This window comes from Stegodyphus dumicola, chromosome 4 (genome assembly GCF_044657685.1).
Source record: "Stegodyphus dumicola isolate Sdum_Otavi_A_Nest chromosome 4, ASM4465768v1".
Lineage (NCBI taxonomy): Eukaryota > Metazoa > Arthropoda > Arachnida > Araneae > Eresidae > Stegodyphus > Stegodyphus dumicola.
The window spans coordinates 176,870,580-176,893,433 of record NC_140771.1 but is presented as its reverse complement, the minus strand read 5'-3'; the positions used below and the strand labels follow the sequence as shown (position 1 = coordinate 176,893,433).

General features: G+C 33.2%; 1 long non-coding RNA gene and 1 other non-coding gene across 6 annotated transcripts in view; both read left to right on the top strand.

Annotated features, from left to right (window-relative positions):
- LOC118200543 (uncharacterized) overlaps window positions 1-22,854 on the top strand; it is a 28,129-nt gene that overhangs the window by 4,737 nt on the left and 538 nt on the right. For 4 of the 5 annotated variants that reach the window (XR_015040832.1, XR_015040831.1, XR_015040830.1 and 1 more), the window contains 3 exons: window positions 1,743-1,948; window positions 6,634-6,834; window positions 12,864-13,052. This is a non-coding gene — a long non-coding RNA (uncharacterized LOC118200543). The remainder of the gene's footprint in view (window positions 1-1,742; window positions 1,949-6,633; window positions 6,835-12,863; window positions 13,053-22,854) is intronic. The other variant, XR_004760105.2, reaches the window with a different exon arrangement.
- Window positions 11,611-11,720, top strand: LOC118200557 (U6 spliceosomal RNA). Its single transcript, XR_004760108.1, has one exon. It is a non-coding gene; the product is annotated as a U6 spliceosomal RNA (small nuclear RNA).

Here is a 22,854-nt window from a genome sequence, read left to right as displayed (position 1 = left end):
ACACAAACAGGATGTCACGTTAAATATATCTAATGTTAGCTAACACTGGCTATCGATTTACGCATTAAAGAAACATGTATTTTAGTTGTTGTTTTTTATCAATTTCAGTTTTAAAAACTTATAGTCATTAGAGCCGCAAATTCTATTTTCATCGGGGTATTTTACTTTTCAATATTTGGCTTTATTCTGAATGAAATACATAAATACAAATTTCAGCTCTACAGCTCTACATTTATAATGAAATTTAATAATTTATTAATTTAAATGGAATTTAGTAATTTACATTTTTTATGGAATTAAGCATTTAATAATTTATTTTTCCACGAATTATTCCTGATATTTATCTTACAGTAAACCCTTGCTTAATGCTGTGGATTACGTTGAGAGTGCGTCAAAATCGTGTTCCGTAAAGTTAATTTTCTATAAAGAAAATGGGTTAGGTATAATTCAATTAAGAAACTATGCATAATTTATACAAATCTAAATATTAGTGTAATTGAAAGGTAAAAATGATAATTGAAAGGATTTGTTTCAACTTCTCGGCACAGTTGATGCCAACAAACATCCATTGTTGTTGAATTCACGTGCTCCCAGGCCAGTTTTGATTTCAAAATGTTATTATTGTATTTTTTTTTTCATGTAATGTTTTATTTGCAGAGATGTAAACATGTCTGACACAATAGGCTTTGAATGTTTTTATGGTTCCTTGATCTATTGATTGGATTAACGATGTGGTGTTCGGTGGAAGGAATAAAACCTTCCACAGAATGGATGCAGTATTATGAGGAACACTGCAGCACTGCAGAGTCGGGACAAGGGTAACGCAAGAACGCAAGTGAGGCACTTGCCTCAGATGAATCCCTAGAGGGGGCACCAAATTGGCCATACGAATTCGAAAATTACTTTAATTATCTTATAAGGTATATCTCCCACCTTCTTGGCTTGCCTTCGGGGTGTAGTGGTTTTGCACGCTGGGCCGGTATTCCAGCGGTCCGTGGTTCCATTCCCGGCGAAGGCGGTTGCTAATTCTTCAATCTCTCTCCTGCTTCCAATAACCAAATGTCTCTACAATCTTTTTAAATTTGTCAGTTATTATTAGGGGAAATAAGCTTCAGCAAACTTAAATTAATAAAATAATAGGAAGAATTGTAAGAAAATCTGGATATTAATGCAGTGTGCATTTCGATGTTATTTGTTATTTATCAAAAAAGAATTTTTTAACATTTTCATTTGAAAGTTTTAAATAATTGGCTGTATTATTTTTTCTGAATTTATAAAGCTACTATTAAAAAATAAGAATTATGTTATGATTATGCTATAAGAATTATGATATTTTGATTTAATACATTTACTTTTGTTTAATACATTTTACTAATTTAATACACATAGAGCTATAGGGCGCGCATCAGGTGAAAAAATATCGTGGCACGGCTCTGCAGCACCGTGTCCTGTACCATTATCAAAGATAAGGATAACTTTAAATTCAAATTTTGCTGTTCTAATCAATGTTTGACTTCGTTAATGAATGAGTTTTCAAACCAGTTATCAAGAGGACTACCGCAACGCAGCCGACTCTAAGCAGCATTCCGCGTATAACTAAAATTCTCGCGTTTGACATATGAAATGAAGACACTCGAGATAACGCACATATGCAAACTCGAGCTTCGCAAGTTCGCATTCGGCAAGGGTTTACTGCAGAATATTTATTCTAGTTTTCTCAAACTGCCTTTTTTTTTAATTAGCTTATTTCAGGAAAGATCTGGGAATGAAATCATCTTCTTCCATGACTTGGAATATAGTTTGTTTCGTTTTGTTGATTTTCTACCAAGCCATACAAATCGCACAGTCTTTTGGTTGCGCAACTTGTGCCTTTCCTGCTCTGAATTTCTTTTGCTGTATTTTGGTGGAGACGTGCTGTTGGAAAAATAACGAGGAAGGAGAATCTTAGGTAAGAAATAAAATGGATATTGCGTTTTCATTTTTTCTGATTATTGCCATAATATGTATCAATATCTATAACGAATAAAGCTCTAACTAAGCTAACAGAAGATGACTGTAACCACGATACCTCACGGGAGCTTGAGTCCAAAATAAGCTCAATTCAGCTATCATCTATTTTAAAACTTTATACATTATTTTATGGAAGCATTACAACAGAGACTGAGGCCGTATTTTGCACACAAATTACAAAATTTCAACAAAACTTAGCTAGATAACAATATCCATATTTAATCAATTTTCTTGATATTTCATTATTATATATGAAAATGATATAATAAACAAAGAATATGATTATTCCAGCAGAAAAATGTGTTTAATTAAAGAGATTACATATTTTTTAAATGAATCTATAACATCTCAGTTTTAACATAAGTATAAACACAGTGAAGCTAATTTAAAGAATTTAAAATATATCTCTTATTCCATCGACATTTTAACGAAATATCTCTTTTCCTTTGTCGTTTGTTCACAGAACTCTTTGTACAATTAACTATAATTAGCTATACCTGATTTCGTGGGATAAAGATAAGCTTTTATTTTATTTATTTATTTATTTATTTATTTTTGAAAATGGGAAAACTTTCTGTTTTTTTAGCTCTTATTTCATTTTGATGCCATGAACCATTATTTAATTTTTGTAATTAATTGATTCTGCAATTCATGAGGACTTATTGCTTTAGGGAAAAGACCTTCGCGAGGATTTTCCTAACATTTAACATTTTTTTAAATCTAACTTCTTAAAACATGTATGTAGAGCGCAAAATTATTTATTTATTAAACACATTCTAGTCTGATGCTGCAAAAATGTATCCTTATCTATATGGAGGAGCATTAGTAAATTTCATTTCATCTACTGATAAAAGTCCGGAACATTTCCCAGTACATATTCTGAAACGGATATTGTGCTAATATCCAAAACTGTTCCGTATAATCAGAGTGTCTGATGTCTTTATGTTTAAATTTCTTTAAAATGAGCATTCTAAGAATCAAAAGTATAAATATTTTCTGCCCTAGAATATTCATTTATTTTTATATGGTTGTCTACTTTAAACAGAGCAATGTGCCTGAGTCGAGTTTCGCTGTAAGTAGGGATTTTGAAAGTGCACATACCTATGTTAAAATTTGCCAGATGTTATATTTTCAAAATTTATGAAGTTTTGTGCTCATTGGGAGAATTATAGAGATATTTTAAATCTTTTATTTCATCTACAAGAAAACGCCTTTCTTAAGGCGAACACGCTGGTAAAATCAAAATTGATTTTTAATTTCAGAATAACTCTGCCTTTTCCCCCTAACTTATATGCATAAATCTTAAAAGAAATTACAATTATTTAATTATTTTAATCTTTCTTGGAAGTAAAAATAAATTATTAGTATTATTAACCACTTGAGTGGTATGACCATTTCTATCGGGTCATCATTTGGTATATATTAGCTTATAATTTAAAATATTTTGCTTCCCTATTTCCTTTAATGATAATATCACCTTAATGTGTAGAAATTCTGAAACAGTGCGAAAATAAGCAATTATACAAATTTAACTAAAAAATGCTCCTTAAATACAGGGATTCATAAGCAAATTCAAAAGCTTTGTCACTGAGAGAATAGGAAACTACGTTTACATTTTTGTCAGAACCAGAGTTTCGGTCAGTATTTATACACGTGCATGTAAACGACTAATTTAATTCTTAACTGTCAGCTAATTGCCGACTGAGTAAGCCCGTTGAACATTTAGTAATTCTGTCTGGCTAATAATCGCGGCAAGCCTATGCTTTCCAGAAATTTTCTTTTTCATGCTATGTCCGGGTCCTTGATAAAAGCATTCGCAATTCCAGAATAAATGTTTTTCGAATCTCAGTTTGTCTCGGGTTTCTTTCCTGGTGAGATAGAGAAGGAAATGAGATAGATTCTTCCTTCCCAATTTTTAGATGGAAAAAAAAATATTTTCATCTCACATTTTGCCCGATATCTGGCCTCACATGGTACTTATCAAGATAAATATCTGGTGGTAATTTTATAAGGCATTTTCTCCCTCCTTTTCCACATGCCTTCGTGGTGTAAGTGGAAGCATATTTGACGCAGTTTCAAGAGTCCAGTGTTCGAGTGCCTCTACGGCACTGCACATTTTTCACGTCTCCTGCTTCAAAATAACCTAATGATTCTAAAACTTTTATAACAGTTTTTTAGCCCTTGGGGACAGAAATTTGGGTAGATTGTCTTGTTTTGTTGAACTGTACTTCTGCGGAATATCTGGTGGACTTTTACGCTTGCTGGTGGCAGTACTTGCATATGTGTGCATTGATTTAAAGTAAGTTTATATGTTAAACTATCCCAGATAGCACAATAATTTTCTTGAGACTATTCCGAAGACAATTCCATAATATTACAGTTATATACGAGAATATGCATGAAATACACAAAATACGCTTGTTTTCATATTCACAGAAATATCTTTATAATCTTTATAATATTCGTTACATGTTCTAGGAGGGTTTCAGAGATTTAGGCTATAATTAGAGAGCAATTATGTTTCTTTGTCAACATCTAAGGATTTGCTTGTGGCTTTATACAATAAAATATCTGAACTTACTCTTTTTAAAGGTTTACGAAAGATTTTTTTGTTCCCTTAAATGCAGCATATCACTTGCGAAAGTTCAGAGAATGCTGTGGGACGATATGAAATGATAATGGATCATCTCTAGGATATTCTGTGTTGCCCAAGGCAGCTTTGCAGTTAGGTGAATTGTTTCATTGTCATTATTAAAACTATAACATATTTCTACATAATAATTGTTTTATTTTTTAATAAAATTAGTTTTGACCGTAAGACGGGATTTGTTTTCTCACTACATACCCGATGACAATGCTATAGATTCTTACTTTAAAACAGGAACTTTAAAGTTATTTTTAGCGTACTGAGTTGTCTCGTAACCATGGGTACCACAGCTGCAGCAAATGATTTGAGTCGCCTATTTTTTCCCGCCACTTCATTTCTGTTTAGTTTGTTTCGCTTCATAAAAAGCGCATTAATAAAGGTTGACTTGAGTTACAGTCTCAAATGGCGTGGGGAAAATAAGTGCTGTGCGCTAATGACAACACAAGTTACGATTGCAAATGGTAAGAGTTGGCAACGGCCTTGAAGTGTTTCTTAAAGTAACAGATTAACAATTAATAAGTTGGCAGTGCCCCGGTACTTCGGAGAGATTTAAGACAGTTATCTTGGCAAGTTCAAAAATTTGGCAATGTAGGCAAGCATGCTTGCTGCATGGGTGTTTTCGTACTTTGTCGCGTATGCAAAGTAAATACCAGCAAATTTCCCTCAGGAAGGCATTTCTGCCAAAGGCAGATAGCCCTAGTGTGCTGTGTTAAAATCAACTAACCCACTTCTACATTTTTTGAACAATTTCTGCAAAATATATTATACGCGGTTTCTCGTATTTTCTTGTATTCATTTATTTACATTTTCAATTTCAACTTAAAAAACTTATTTAAACGTTTTAGATTTTTTGGGTACTTTTACCGACGAAAATTATTTACGCGCAAATTACTGCGATCAGGTTTTCCGCAATTGTCTTTCAAGAAGCTATGCTTATGTTCAAGTATATACGGAAGTATTTTTGTTTTAGAAAAGGGCGTAGAAATAATCATAATATGCTTCGTTTCAATTGAATAACGTTTATTTTAGAAATGAGCGGTCGAAATAATCACGACATGCTTTCTTTAATTGAATAACGCCTTCAAATCTAAAATTAAAACACTAATTATAAATTTGGAACTTTACATTCTTAAAAAAATATTAGTAATTTATTGAAGTAATGATAGAAAATCAAAATTCGCGATGTTCATGTCTTTAGTTTTTGAATGCGGCTTAGGAATAAAATAAATACTACTTTAAATAAATAAATAAAATAAATAATAAATAAAATAAATAATACTTTTTGTCACTTTATTTACTTGTGAATGTCTGGGAATATCAAAAACATTAAGACATCAGGATACCTATTGAAAAGATTTAAAATATTGTACAATAGAACAGATTTACGTCGGAGATTTTGCTTCATTTCAGTCTGCATAAATTCAGTCATTCATGACTGCAATTTAGATATGGAATTTTGCACGTAGTGTAAGTGTGAAAAACAGATTTAAACGCACTTAAATGCGAATAAACCTTGACTTTCAACAATTACTTTTTGGCTTCAAATCGCAATTTACGCCAAGCATTTCAGCATATTATTTTTATCACTTTACAAATATTTTACAGAGCATAATAATTTAATTTTTTATATAAAAAGTGGACGCTTTTAAGTTACAAACTGCGATGCAAATAATAGATAGCTAATTTAAAATTTATATCCATCATGAAAAGAGATAATTATGAAAAGGAACTTGTTAACATTTTTGAAGTAGCAACACTTCAGACCATTCTCTGTCAATGAGAAGGTACGGCTTTTATACGCCTTAAATTCTCTGCTAATGTTTTTCTTTTTTATATCATTGCGGCAACAGTGTCAAACGATGTCACATTCATTCACACCGATCGTTTTCTCTTCTTGTTGCATTTTGTTCCTTGTGATGTTTGATGAGAAAAATAATAGCTTGTTTTCTAAGTACATTTCGTCACTTCCTCAATAGGTTTTTCACAACCTTCGATCCAGGCGAAGCAGATTCCTTCAGATATTGTCTTGTCATACAAATTAAATATTTGTTTTCCGATCAGGAAGGCCACTTTGTTTCGGAATTCCTGTAAGGTAGCATTTTCTTCTTCTTCTTCCTAAATACAGTTAGAGATATATTCGAGAAAAACTATTTGCGATCTCTTCTGCTTGCTTGGTGGTATGTTAAATTCTTTTACATATAATATCAATTGCATTATGTTTATTTTAAATTATAATAATACAAAATAATGGTATCAAAATAATTAAGCATTTACAAAACATTCTGGATAATATCACGATAAAAATGTCATTTCCAAGACAGTTGTTTACCATATTCAGCAGCATTATTTATATACGTTTACAAAGTTTCTAAATCATTGAGTCATTATTCATATTGTTTTATTAATTGCCCTATTTATAGTTTTGATAGTATAAATGTAACAGCAAGCTAGCTAATAGTCAGAAGGGATTAGAACATTCTACAGTTATTTATTTTTTAATTTAGTATTTAGTTCTGCTTAGGATAAAATTTGTTTTCTTTGCTGATATGTATAAAATATTATATATATTGAACTTATGTTCATAAAATGTTATGTATACTGAATACAATTTATTCAGAACATATCCCAAACGATTTAAGTGAAATCAAAATAAGTCATGAGACCAAATATTAAATGTATTAAATAAAAGAAGTGTATGGAATTAAAGAATTTATAAATGGGAGAAAAATATATTTTCTTAATACATCTTTTTGCTTTGTTGCAAATTTTATTTCATCTGCTTAGTTATAGCAAAAGTATCATATTAAAAAATTCATTAAATCAATATGTGGCTTTGCTTCTTATAATTTTTCAATGAGTATTTAAGTTTGGCATAAATGCACAGTAAGTACGAAAAGTTTGAGATAAAATAGGACAAAGAACGAGATTACTATCTTGTATGAAAAACATGCACAAAATGTTCTTTTTTTCCTTTTTTTTTTTTGTGTGTGTGTGTGTGTTTCGAGGGCTAGAAAGATTTCTTTTATTTATATATTAAGGATTATTCATTGCTTCAGAATATAACAATTGTAAAAAATCTATGAATTTATAGTAAATTTAAATTTTAAGTTCATTTTAAAACTGCTCATGTCTATGCGTAAATAAGAGACTTAAATGAATTTAATAAGAAAAAAATTATTAAATAAACTCTTGTAAAAATCTGAAAGGTTTCAGATTTTAAATTACGTCCAAAGGGACTTTTTTTTAACGTTTTATGTGTTACCTTTATTTATTAAATATGATGTTCTTTACACTTAAACCATAACATTCAGTTCAACAGCAATGTCGCAAAATAATTTTAAAATGAGTATATCTTTAGAATTTCCGATATACAGTTCCGAGCGCTGGAGATAAAAAGGTTTTTTTTTCTCGTAGAGTGTTGCCATTGCTTGCTTTTAAATCGTTCAGTTTGTTAACAAAAAAAAAGAAAAAAAAAAAAAAAAAAAAAGAAAAAAGAAAGAAAAACCCTTTCAGATTTTATATTACGCTCAAAGGGGCTTTTTTAACGTTTTGTGCGTTACCTTTATTTATTAAATATGCTGTTTTTCGTACTTAAACGATAAAATTCATTTCAACAGCAGTATCGCAAAATAATTTTAAAATGAGCATATCTTTAGAATTTTCGATACACAGACTCGCGCGCTGGAGATGATTTTTTTTTCCGTACAGTGTTACCATTGCTCGCTTTTCAATCGTTGAGTTTGTCAATCAAAAATTCGTTAAAGTATTACAAAATATGAAATCGATAATAAAACAAATTCACAATGCGAGTTTATCACTATGCGAGAAACATACATACATTTATGCAGATTCTTCATTATTCAATATTTCTTTAAATATAACACAAGGCATTTGGTGGCAACAATTTGGAATGTGAAACAGACATTTAAAGTTTTGAATGCAAAATGTCAAAACGAAATTAATAGCCCTTCTGGTCTAACGCCCTTAGGCTAAAAAAACTAATGGTTTGTCTCTTTTTCAGGGAATAAACTAGAGCATAGTTTTAAATGCAATGAGGTATTAATTTCTACTTCTACCTCCTGTAAATACTACTTCATATTTTAACGTAAACATTATTAAGATTTATTGTTTTATAGCTTTGTTAATAGTTCTTATCTTATAGTTTATAGATTTTATTTTATAGTTTCGAAGTTTCTACTTTTTACCTTATTCTGTAGTTGTATTATGTTTGTAATTTTATCTACTTTACCATGATCCGCACGTTTTCAGCTGGCCGTCGTCACGTGATTGTAACAGCCATGGTTATAAAGCATTAGTTTCTTCTACGAAACAGAAAAAAAATTCCCAAGCAGAATATTATGTTTATATTTTAATATAATGTTTTGGAAAATGAAACCATCGCTCATATTACTGCATCATACAGCATTTTTTTTTTTTTCAGGTCTAGATTCAGGCCTGTGTTTTTAGGCCTAGTTTCTATAGTATATGCCTCGGCATTCTGAGAGGAAAACATGCCTTACCCCCATCTCCATAATTTTTAGCGAAATGTATTTTGACTTTTAAAAAGTTTACTTCGATGATTTATATATTATGCATCATCCGAATAAATGTAATTAGATTTGCTCGAATCCTTGGAAATTTGTAATATGTTTGATTTTAATCATTTTCTCACTTACTAATATCTTTTACTATTTCATCAGATATCTTATTTTGTTTTCGGAAAATTATATCTTCCTTCCTTTCACTTGAATGAAAATTTTAAGATCTATCTTTTTCTCTTATTCTGCATTAATTAACTTCAAGCGACAAATGACACAGGAATAGGCTTGATCTTTCTCGAAATTCATTGAGTTTTATTCAAAACTTAAATCACACTAAGGTTACTTTTCTGTCTAATAATACTTTGTTTTATTTTGAAGGCTGTTTTATTCTGTCTAATAATACTTTGTTTTATTTTTCTTACTGTGTATACTTCAGTACAGGAAATTTCAACAGGAAATGTTTACCCTGTACAATAAAAAGAGGTCTTAGTAAGTCACGTTATAAAAGTTCCTTGGTGTTTTGTCTATGTAGAACGTAAAGGAGCCTAATGAACTGTAGAGCGACTTATCGCTGAGTTCATGTGTATAATAACCAAGTTCAGGGAAGGATTAAAATACCCTTTTATTGGTATAAGGCCAATATTGTATCCACAGAAGTCTTAGCTGTAGCTCAAGTTTTACGGTAAATATTTAAAAAGGTATTACGAAATTATACAAACTACTGTGCTAAGTGAAATTAAAGTTTAACAGGATAACTTTAAAGAGTTTTATTAAAGTTCCGTTTAAGAATACATATAATGAAAAGTATGTATTTTGTTTAACATTCTATCATGCTTAGCGGACATATGACATTAAAATTTTGAAATTCTCAACTGGAAATATTGCAAATATTTTGAAACTCCCAATATATTGAAAATAATGCAAATATTACAACTGCCAATAATATTGCAGTTGCATATTGAAAATAATGCACATATTTCGGCTTTCAAGGCTACAAAATCTGTTAGTGAAATATAAGCCTCATTAATGAAAGTATGTTTTAATTATAATGCTTAATTTTTAAATTTGGGGTAATAATTAAGATAAATTAAATGGGAATTGAATAACTCTGACAACGTTTAGATTTGTAGTTGGAGATGGAAGGCCGTCGGTAGGCTAGAGTCTGGCCAATCTGAATGAAGGATAGCTTGATGACTATAAAATTTTAGAATCAGTTAGAATAGCATGCATAACTGAGGAAATGTTGTATTATATATGTATGAAATCATTAACATTTCAAACCTCTCCTAGCCATCCTAATGCCAAATGACAAACAGCCAAACTATAAAATAGTTTTAAAAAAAAGATTTTTCAGACGTCCGGTAAAGATCAAGCAAACCTTTTTACTTCTCAGATATGAGAGAAAGCGGCAAACTAAGTTGGAAAAGGCATTATAGAACAGAGTGATGTCATGTTAGACGTACGAATGCCTTTATTTTTATTTTACTTTACTCCACAATGTGAGCAGCTGGTCCACTTCGGTACACAAGTGCCACAAAGTACAGTGTAAGGAATTAAGCTGAAGAGGGGCAGTTTATGTGCTGTTCTTTTTGTTTAAAAACAGTGCTGCCTTTTTCTGGGTTCCTAAAATAGTATACTGCTACAGATATGCTATGTATTCATTTAAAAATAGGTACATGGCAATCAAGTATTACTCATTACTATAATAAACTATTACACATATAATACTATACAGTATATGATAAAATTCATTAGTTAAGCACTTAAAAATATTGTGCCTTTCTCAGTATTAAAACACTGGTGCACTATTACAAGTGCATACATATAACGATACAATACAATTATAATATAAGTACAATACTATATGTTATATTACAATACTAATATTCACTGTTACACTGTTATATTCCAATACTAATATTCTTTACAAATGTGTTGTACGTATATTATGCAGAATCTGCATTAGAGATACAAGTTCGAAGAGAACTTGAAAAGATGCCTAGTGAGCTGATATACCGCTGTCTAGAAAAATATGCATATCAGGTATTTGTCGAGTTCATGGCATTTTATTCTTTTCTCCGACCAACGGGGCGATTGGTTCACTTACGTTGACGGTTCTGGATAGTTACTGCTTTCAGTCGTGGCAGAGTGATATCTAGTTTAGTCGATTGGAGATTCGAAGAGCTATTTCAAGGCATTTTCAGATACGTATGAGCGTGTATGTCTAGCAGCGGATCTTATTTGCACATACATGTTAAATTAGTTAATTCATCAGGCCTCAGCCTCATGAAATTCTAGACAGATCTACATGAGATTCTCAGAAATTCTCCATGAATTAAAATCTGATACTGTGAAAGAATGGAATTTGTTTTGCAAACATTTTCGCCTTGTCTTGTATATGTCATGAGGGTTGTAGTTGTTTCGTTAGTACATATCATAAAACTGGAACAATACATAAAAAATCACCAAGGCTCCTGCACAAGATTGGAATAAGGACACACTGTGAGAATTATCCATTTCTAACTGTGTACACTTCAGTACAGGAAATTTCAACAGGAAATGTTTACCCTGTACAATAAAAAGAGGTGTTAGTAAGTCACGTTTTAAAGTTCCTTGGTACTTTGTCTATGTAGAACGTAAGAGAGCCTAATGAACTGTAGAGCGACTTATCGCTGAGTTCATGTGTATAATAACCAAGTTCAGGGAAGGATTAAAATACCCTTTTATTCACTCAAAGAAATATTGATAGATGGCCCCCTTCTCGGGCTTGCAGGAAAGCCTCCACTCGGGCTTTTAACTCGAGATAAGAAACTAATCTAATACTAAACTAAACAGACTTAGCCGAAGCTAGACATAAATACCTAACGTAGTTGACCCTTAATCTAACATAGCCGGCGATTATCAACAGGCACGTACAATATGGTCGAACGTAGTAGACTAAAAAACGAAGTAGCCAGACGGCAAATACGCGCCATTAAGGACTCATAAGCTCTCTCTTTCGAAGTAAGGTGAACCTTCCTTAAATACTCCTTCTCCTTTGCATACAACGCGATACTAAAAACGTATTCTGGTAGGGAATAGTAGATGGGAAACGAGAATACACAGTAAAGCATGTTTAAACTTAATATAACTGTTAGAAATTTAAAGTAGTCTCTAGACTCTAGAGCGTAAAGACATTTTATATTTACCCGGTTGCCGCTAGATATTGCTTTGGATTAATTCTACATATTACTATTTTACTGTAAACTATAGTAATCAAAATAAGGAGCTATAATGGGACTCATTTTCAACTCTAACTCTGATTTTTTTTAATTCGCACTATGCTAAACTGGCTCTTCGTTATCGACTGCCCGTATCTGCTGGTGGTGTTTTTTAGAGAGAGAAGTTCCTGTTCTCGGCTTATTCTCTTATCCGGTATGTCTATAATCTTGAAACAGACGAATAAGCGAGGTTACATTACATTTAATTCTTAATAATGTTATTAGCGTTTTTACCTTTAAGATAATTATTTAAATTAATTATTAAAGTACGTTGCTTCAGCTTTCTTTGCTTTGTAGTTTAGCCTGCAGAATTTTGTATTGAATTTTTATTTTATATTACTCTAAATTCATTTGTACAATAAAATATATAAACATATCTGAGTTTCTGAAATTTTCTGTGTGCAGAAAGAATGCCGGACCCAATGAGGATGATGAGAACGTATAGAAGAATATACAACATTTTCGTTTTATTTATACTTTTCGTATCCTTAATTTCCGGAGCCGAAAGTTTTGCTTGCGGATCATGCGGAATCCCAATTTTCTATAACTTCTGTTGCACCCTTTTGCAGCGCTGCTGTGATCAGGTTAACAATGGTAAGTCTAAATTGAAACAGTAGTTTATTTTGCATTAAAAATCGATTTGTAACTAACAATTTAATCACGCAATCTAGTAAGCTGTCGCAAAGTTGCCAAATCGAATTTATGATGTCATCAGTGTGATATAAACTAAAAAAGTTGGAGTATCAAAATTAAAGTAAGATATTTAAACTTCATAATTAGAAATTATAAAGCAAAAGTACTTTAGAGATGTAAAACCCTCTTTTTAAATACTTAAATGAAAATATTGTGCTTTTGAAACTCTGAAGTGAAAAAAAAAAACTTTTTTCTTAAAATATTATTTTGACCCCTGAAATAATGAATTTAAGCTTCTAAAAACGAGAGTTAGAAGTTTATAACCGGACATGTATATACGCATGGATTCAGAAATATACTTTTAATTTTCCAATTAATTAAGTAATGGCATTTAAAATTTAGCATTTAAAGACATATATAATTATCATATTTCAAATCATTTCAACAAATAAACGTAGTAAGATATACAGAATATTATAATTTACTTTGCATAAAAAGCACATTAAATATCAACGAAATTATCCGCAAACTTGCCTTTAATTCGCAGTTACAAATGATATTTCTGAATGTGCAAACAAATATTCTTGTTGCATCAGGTTCTTCTATTTACAATAAAATTAATGTAAAATTCCTTACCTGCTGCATCTTCAGTGTTCTCGACGCCAGGCTTCTAATAATCACGTTTTCAGTAAGAGTTTCTATTACTGCTAACAAGCCATCTTGTCTTTTAATTATTTATTGAAATAAAAAGCTAATATACACTATTTACAAGGTAGGTGATAATTATTTTAAGACAGTACATTTTTAGTTCTGAGTCTTTACGCTCCTCAGAGCGGTTCCAATCTCGACTGGTTCTCGGAACTTAATTACAGCAAAAGTAAAGGAAGAGATGCCCGCCACCTGGTGGCAAGAATGTGACATCCTCCCACCTTTTGATTTTACCTCAATAAGATGGGAAAATCAAAACAAAATGTATCAATAATCAAACAAAAATTCAAGTACAACTTTCACAAATATGAAAAGTAACTAATGCTCTAAAATTAATACTTACAAAGAAGGATTAACATCTATACATTTTCTGCACTACATTCATACCATATCCAGATAACATGTTCCAATTGACTACTGTTAGGACAATTAAATTCCTAAAATACTGAAAAGAAACAAAAATTGGTATAGCAATTTAAAAATATGTAACAGGTTTTACAGTTTTACGTCCATATCTAGTTTGATAATTCATATCACTGTCACACTTATCGGCAGAGTTTTTTCTCTTCATGATGAAGTCACTAAACAAGTTAGGTCTATCAAGTTCGAGAGAATAAATACGTTTCACAGGTCTTAGGAGTTCACCCGTTGCAGTTTTCACTTTGACAACACGTACTTCGTTGTCTTTCCCAGGATATAGTTCTACAACACGACCTATTGGCCAATCTATTCTCTTCTTGTTGTCGCTGCCGACAAACACCAAGTCATTTTTGTTGATAGTCCGAGTAGATCGTTTAGATGGTTTTTGCACTAGGATAGCTAAATATTCATCACGAAATCTTTTGCGAAAATTTTCTCTTAAGTTCTGCAAAAACTTGTATCTTTTTGTCAGATTAATGGTATCCAGGTTGTCTAAGTCAGGCACTCCGACGTCGTGCACATCTTGTAGAAACATTGAAGGAATTAGTGCCGTAAGATCATTTGGATCTTCTGAAAGGTACGTAAGGGGTCTTGAGTTGATTATTGATTCGATATCACAAAGTATAGTCAACATTTCCTCGTAAGAGACACAGGACTTGCCGAGAACATTTCTCAACATCTTCTTCACTGTTTGTACCAACCTCTCCCACCAACCGCCCCACCATGAAGCAGTTGGCGGATTAAACTTCCACTGTATTCTCATACTAGTTGAACGACATTCTATTTCTTTCCAATCTATCGATCTTAACAGATTTTCAGTTCCAACGAAATTAGTGCCATTGTCGCTGTAAATAATACCTGGACGACCTCTTCTGGCAATAAATCTCCTTAATCCCAAGATGAACGCATTTGTTGATAAACTTTCTATCAGCTCAAGATGTATCGCGCGATAGACCGCGCAAGTAAAGAGCAAGATCCATGCCTTTTTTCCTTTTCGTAAACAAAGAGGACCGGCTACATCGACTCCGGTCACTTCAAACACCAGAGCATCTCGAACTCGATCTTCAGGAAGAGGTGCTGGAACAGTCTCTATATTCTTTGCGCTATATCTTCTACAGCGAACACACTTAACTTTACGTACTGTTTTTCTTCCTCTCAGGACCCAGAATTTCTGTCGAATATTGGCTAGTACGAATTGCACACCAGCGTGGGATAGTCGCAAATGGTAATCTAAAATTAACCTATGAACTAAGTCATGATTTGAGGGCAATACAATTGGACAGAGAAAATTTTCTTCTTCCTCTCTTCTTCTAGTAATCTTGGTCTTTAACCGAATAAGGCCATCTGAGTCAAAAAAGGTACAAAGGTTGCTAACCTTAAGTTCTTTGCCAAATGCTTCTATTTGTATTATCTTGCATATTTTTTTTTCTACAGTTTCTATTTCAGGGACCGTGAGTTCTCCTGATTGTTTAGAATCTGGTCTTCTGCAGTTGTTGATAAATCTGCATATCCAAGCAGTTATTCTTAACATTTTATGGTAAGATGAATATTTCTCAAAAAAATGTTCTACCCTTTGCGTATTTAGTGCAGAAATGACTGATTTCCTTTTTTCTGAATTCACTATTTCCATGTCCGGTATTTCCCTTTGTCTAAGCCATTCTTCCTGATTTTTCTTCAGCCAGTTGGGGCCCTCCCACCATCTAACTACTAAAAGTTGTTTGGCGGTGCAACCTCTTGATGGGAGGTCAGCTGGATTTTTTGTTCCAGCAATATGATTCCACGTTTTTGGATCCGTCAGTTTCCTAATCTCCCTGACTCTGTTTTCCACAAAGACAGCCCAGACAATCTCTTCCCTTTGAATCCATGTCAAAACTGTTGTAGAATCCGTCCAAAAATGCGTTTCCACATTTTGCCATTGTAAACCATTTAAAACAGAAGAGCATAGTCTGGCACCTATCGTGGCAGCTATCAATTCCAGACGAGGGATCGTAATAGATTTCACGGGAGCTGCCCTAGACTTCGATGCCAACAGATGAACTTCAACTCCAGAATTCGTCACAGTTCTCAAGAAAACTGCAGCAGCATACGCATTACTACTGGCATCACAGAATGTGTGAATGCTGCAGAACTTCCTATTGTCCTTGATGGAATGTATCCAACGTAGGAGGGATATTTCTTTTAAGAGAAAAAGGCTTTTATACCAATTCACAAAATTTTGTTTTGTACTCTCGTCGACTTCAGTATCCCAAGAAATTCCTGTTTTCCATAGGTTCTGCAACAATACTTTAGGATACAAGAGAACAGGACTCACAATACCAATAGGATCAAATATTTTGTGTGTTACAGCGAGAATTGTTCTCTTCGTTATTATACCCATTTCAAAATCTTCTAGCCAATTCAGATTCAAAGTTAAATTATCTTTCTGAGAGTTCCATAACAAACCCAATACGGGTGAAATAGTTTCATGTTTCAAGTTATCTCCGTTATGTAACCAACCTCGAAGATTAAACTTTCCTTCATACATTATTTCTCGAGATTTTTCGATGAACTGGATCATCTCGGATTCTTTGTCAAAACTGGCAACAACGTTATCTACGTAGAAGCTACGCAAGAGTTTAGTTATCATCTCCGTATCATATGAAGAATTTTTCATGTACTTTTGTAGATGGAATTCTATAACAGCTGCCAAAAGGAAAGGACTACTCTTAACCCCAAATACTACCCTAGTATGACGAAATATTTTCGTTTTCCTTTCTTCCACATCATTCCACCAGAAAAACCGAAGCCAGTCTCTATCTTGAGGCCTTACACTGATCTGTAAGAAAGCCTTTTCAATGTCTGCTATAGCAGCAAACTTGCCTTCCCGAAATCTCAACAAAATAGAAGGAATTAGTTCTATCAAATTTGGTCCACACTCCAAACACTGATTTAGAGAAGGAGACGATTGTTTCCTCGCAGACGCATCAAACACCGGTCGAATTGGTGTTGAGCTATTTTCTTTGATCACCGGTCTATGTGGCAAATAATGTCCATAGTCAACCGCAATATTTTCTTTAACTTCTTCGATCACTCCTAAGTTACACCAGTCATTAAAAACTGCATTGTATGAAGAAAATAAATTTTGAGATAAAAGTTTCTGGGTGGTAGATTGTAGACGTTTCAACGCTAAATCCTTGTGGGTGGAGAGTGGTACATGATTCTCCGCCCACGGAAGTGCGACTTCATAACGCCCTTCTTCGTTTAGAGATACAGAATTTTCGAAATGCAATTTTGCTTGCAAATCCCTTTCCTCTCTAGCCTTTTTTGTAACTGGATCTGTTATTCCGATAACATCAAGCCTCCACAGTTCTGACAGCGTGGCATCAGAAATATGTAAAGATAACGAAAGCGTGGAAAAGGAATTTTCTATTTCATAATTGTCAGTGTTCGCTTTCCCCATGACTGTCCACCCAAGTCTTGTACTTTACAGCAAGTAATCTTCCCCAAGGAAGAACTTCGATTTTACCTGTAAATAAATTTGCAGCAACATCTGCCCCTAACAACAAATGAATCTCTTGGGGGTTCTCCTGAAATAATCTGCAATTTTCAAAAACATCACTGACGTAAATTCCTCTTCTTCTAAGTTCCCTAATCCAGTGTATATTTTTGATTTTAGGGACCGAAGAACATATTTTTCTTTCATCCAATACATTGATTTCGCAATTATACCGTTTATCTACGCTACCCAATTTTATTCTATAACGTTTATGTTTTTCCGAAACTTCTATGCCACCGAAAAGTCCGTGGGTTACACTTTGTTCACCTAAGCTTCTTAATTGTAACCTTTCTGCTGCATACCTGCTTATGTATGAGTTTTGACTTCCGGTGTCAATTATCGCTCGAACAAATTGGTTATTCCCTCTTCCATATATGCGAACAATTAAAGTTTGCAAATATACTTCTGAACATCCTGCTTGATTTGAAAGTACTTTATTTTCTATCTGTTCGTCTTTTTTAATTTCCGAAACTTCGACAGAAGGATTTTGTTTATTACACATAAGAGTTGCATGTTGTTTTTTACAAATAGAACAAGTTATTTTTGTTCTGCAGTTTTGAGCCAAATGGTGTAATTTTAGGCATTTATAGCAAGCACATTTTCTTTTTAAAATGTCCCTTTTTTCTTGTAATGATAAGCCTGAAACGAAACTACAGTCATAAGTCTTGTGAAATTGATTACAGAAGACGCAGTTCATATTTTCCTCTCTGCATTCAGATTTTGTAAACAAATCTGTAGCGGTCGGAATCTTTGGTTTATTATGTCTATTTGAGAGACCATATCATATGAAGTTTTGAAGAGACCATATCATAAGCTTTTCGTTGCAGGGGAGGGGGGGGGAAGAAGACTGTCGCCGATCGGATACTTTTTGCTGTTGCGAAAGCGTTGACCTTGTGCGTTCGCGGGATGAAAGTTCTGCGTGTAAAAATGACATTAAATCTTTTATGTTATAATCGGTGCCAACATTTTGTGTTCTATGAAATTCAAGCGTTAATTCTGAAGGCAATAACTTCAAAATCATCGGACACAGCAAAGCGCTGTAAGATTCCGATACAACATCTAACGCTTCGAGACATCTAATCTGCGTTTGTACTTTATCATACAAGTTATGAAATGTTTTTATGTCATTCGCATTTTTTAATGATTCAATATTCAGCAAATTATTCATGTGCGCATTAATAAGAATGTCTCTCCTTCCAAAACGGTCGTGTAAGATTTGAATTGCTGAATCATAATGTTTTGGCGATAACGGAAGTCCTTGAACGCAGCTAGCAGCTGTTCCTCCTAAATATGCTTTCAGGTAATTAAATTTGTCTACTTTGTTCAATGATTCGTTATTATGTATTGAGGACTCAAAACTATTCCAAAAAGTAAGCCATTGACTACTGTTCCCATACAATACGGGAATCGAAAGTTTTGGTAATTTAACATTAGGTGTGTCTTTTATATTTTGCTGTGTGTTCGGTGCATTTAAGTCATGATTAAGTTCCTTAATCCGTTTCTTAAGCCTAAATTTCCATAACGTTATCTTCTCACGATATTGTTCTGTAATTTCGAATTCATCTACACTCAGAATTGGTTCAACTTCTACATCGGCATTAGCTAGTGTTTCGGCTTTAGCATTAAGCTGTTCTAACAATTCTTCGAGCTCATTAATACTACCTTCAGATTTATTTAATTCACCTTCGATTTTCTTAAATAATTTTGTAACGGCAGTTCTTAAGATACTTCTTTTCTTTTTTAATTTATCTACTTCAGCCATTATCTTTCTTAGATTCAAACACTTACACAAAAAATATACGTCTCATGAAAAACAAATATTTAACTCTTACTTAGAAAACAAAATTATTCTTTTGCTGAATACTTCAAGAACAAGTATTAAAATCTTCAATTTTAATATTCAGCTTTTGAATTCACTTTATTAGAACTTTTCAAAAAACCTGGCGCCCTGTTCGGGCGCCATAAAAATGTTGCATCAGGTTCTTCTATTTACAATAAAATTAATGTAAAATTCCTTACCTGCTGCATCTTCAGTGTTCTCGGCGCCAGGCTTCTAATAATCACGTTTTCAGTAAGAGTTTCTATTACTGCTAACAAGCCATCTTGTCTTTTAATTATTTATTGAAATAAAAAGCTAATATACACTATTTACAAGGTAGGTGATAATTATTTTAAGACAGTACATTTTTAGTTCTGAGTCTTTACGCTCCTCAGAGCGGTTCCAATCTCGACTGGTTCTCGGAACTTAATTACAGCAAAAGTAAAGGAAGAGATGCCCGCCACCTAGTGGCAAGAATGTGACAATTCTCATAATCAAATCAGAAGAGTCTATCTATATAATAAAAGTTCACTTTTCCTTTTTATTTTGATGTAGTAAATGAAGTACATAAAAAATTTTCTGACCTATTAAATTATTTATATAGGAATAATTATTTTTTACACATGATGCATCTAGCGACGTGCGATCTTAGTAGAAACTTTAAGCGAAACGAGTTTCTTCTTTAACAAGAGGGCTCCTAGACTAAACAGTCTCTCTGGAAGCACTGTTGTGGCTATGCGCATGAGCCATTTTGCAATTCAGATGAAAATTTTTCGCTTGAAGTTTAGTCCTGCGTAGGTTTTAGGGTTGGGGTCAACTAATCAGATATCTCGAAGCGAAGATTTCCAGCAATGTTTTTTCTGGAATCACGGGTAGCTTGCAGGTTTGAAAACGGTTTTGTACTTTTTATAGAAGTCCGGAAAATCGGTGAGGCTAACATTCCATTTACCCTTCACTCATCTGGATTAGTTGAGTTTTAAATTTAGTACTAAAGAGTACTACATTATATAATACACGTGTAAAAGCTAATGTGAAGTAAATGCAGAATTTTAAGAATTTATTTTTAATTTGAAACGCAGTGCTGTATATAACAAAATTTTGAAGTAAGGGTTCATTTTGAATAAACTAAAAATAATTAGAAAATTATTTTCTTGTTCATAGCATGTATATAAGCATGGGATTTTACTCATGTTATAAGGTATTTCTCCCGCCTTCTTAGCATGCCTTCGTGAGCACTCGAGAAGTCCGAGGTTCGAGTCCCGGGGAGGGAATTGCTCATTTTTCATGTCTCCCGCTTCGAAATAACCTAATGTCTGTATAGTGGCGCCCGAACCACTGTAAGTTGACAAATGATAATTCTTCATTCCCAGGATTTGGCGACTAGGGTCCCCTAATCCCCAATCGCCCTTTAAAAGGGGGAGTATATAAGATATTTCTCCCGCCTTCTTAACATGTCTTCGTGGTGTAATGGCCAGCAAACTCGGAGCGTATTCGAGAGGTCTGAGGTTTCAGTCTCGGAGAGGACATTGCTCATTTTTCGTGTCTCCTGCTTCGAAAAATTTGAGCTTTCATCTATATGTTTTTTAATGATGCGTGTATTTGCCGTGTGCGTGTAAGGTTTTTCGACAGAAGTTTCTTTGAATGGCTTTTATTTGGTCATTGTTTCAAAGAGATATCTTTGGATTCTGTGCAATTTCCTCGGAAGCATTAAAATAGATTCAAATATGAAAGTATCACAGTTGTTCAAATTCTTTACCGACAGTTGTAATATACCACTGTGTCATAATTTTGCACTGGATGATGATGCATTACACTGAGTCATCTACATTCATTCAGCCATCAGAGAAGTGGTAAATGCGGAAATATTACAACCTAACTCATGCATAGGGCAGGACAGGAAGAAACATCGTTTTGAGGCCATCTCACCAGCATAGTTAATTAACATTTAGGTATAATCCCTATAATATTCAATCTAGATTCACTCACACACAGATGGGTCAGCATTACGTAAACCTCCTGCTCATAGGATTTTCAGCAGAGTCGAACTAGAATATACCTTCTTTATGTTATTTTACCTCTGTCAAGCTTGTCTTTCATTTTTTCGAGGGTGCTGTTCTTGATTTTGCCATCACATTTGTGTTAAGAAGTTTTATTGATGGGACTATAAATCTCTCATTTTTTCAGCGGAAAAAATCATTGATCTCTTCAATTAATGCATGCTCGATAACTTTCACGTGTTAGTAAACCTAACTGTTTGTTGGTATGTTATACAGTAAGAACTTACTATTTATATTTATTGTCAGATAACTGAATCGCAATACTGCAAACATTTTAGAAATTAGAAACATTACGTTGTTGTGACTTATCTCACTTGTCTGACAGTATTATCAAAATAAGCGTGACAAATAAAGCCTACGAAATTCATCGCCACAATAAGTTCGAAATTGCTCCTGTTGTTGTCAAAAGCCTTGATCGCCATACAGGTGACAGTATGACTTTGCTCAATTCTGCACTCAATTTTGATGGAGAGCACCATTGGGAAACAGGCCGGAGGTTGTCCCACCCCTTTTTCCCCTACCACAACCTCTCGAGAGGACTTTCGGTTCGCCGCATAGACTGTCCTATGCCGCACGAACACTAATCATTTACAAACATCCATACCTTCTCTGGGATCCGAACCAGGGCTTTTCGATATGCTAGTCAGCGTCACTAATTACTATCCCGGTTGGACGACAGAAACATTACTGTTTATTAGATTTAATTTAAATGTACTGTTGTAATTTAAATTCAAAAGGGCAGCCAAAATAATCTCACAGATAATCTTGAGATAATATAAAGCGAAAAATCATCTATCTTTTTTCCCCAATTTAATCGACATTTTTAAAATGTATTATGAGATTTTTTTCGAAAGCATACAGAGATTTAAGGATGGCAGTGGGAAACTAGTTTTCGCAGCAGTGAGCTGATTTCTACATAAATCTTTCGTTAACCATTATGAGAGAAATCATGCATAAAATGAAGGTAAAATGTGAGGAATGTCCTGGATTATATTCTGTAGTTTGATCTTAGTTCTGATACTATAATCGGGCCAACAAGTGTCTTTAAACAGAATTTTACTTCCGATTTATTCTGTTTCCTTTGCAATACGGGAAAGATAAAAAAAAAGTTGCAAAACTTTGATGATTTTATTTCTGTTGAGCTTGATAGAGGAAAAATTAACTATACATTGCAATCTTTTTTTTTTCAAATATTTACTCAATCTACATTACTAATTATATGAA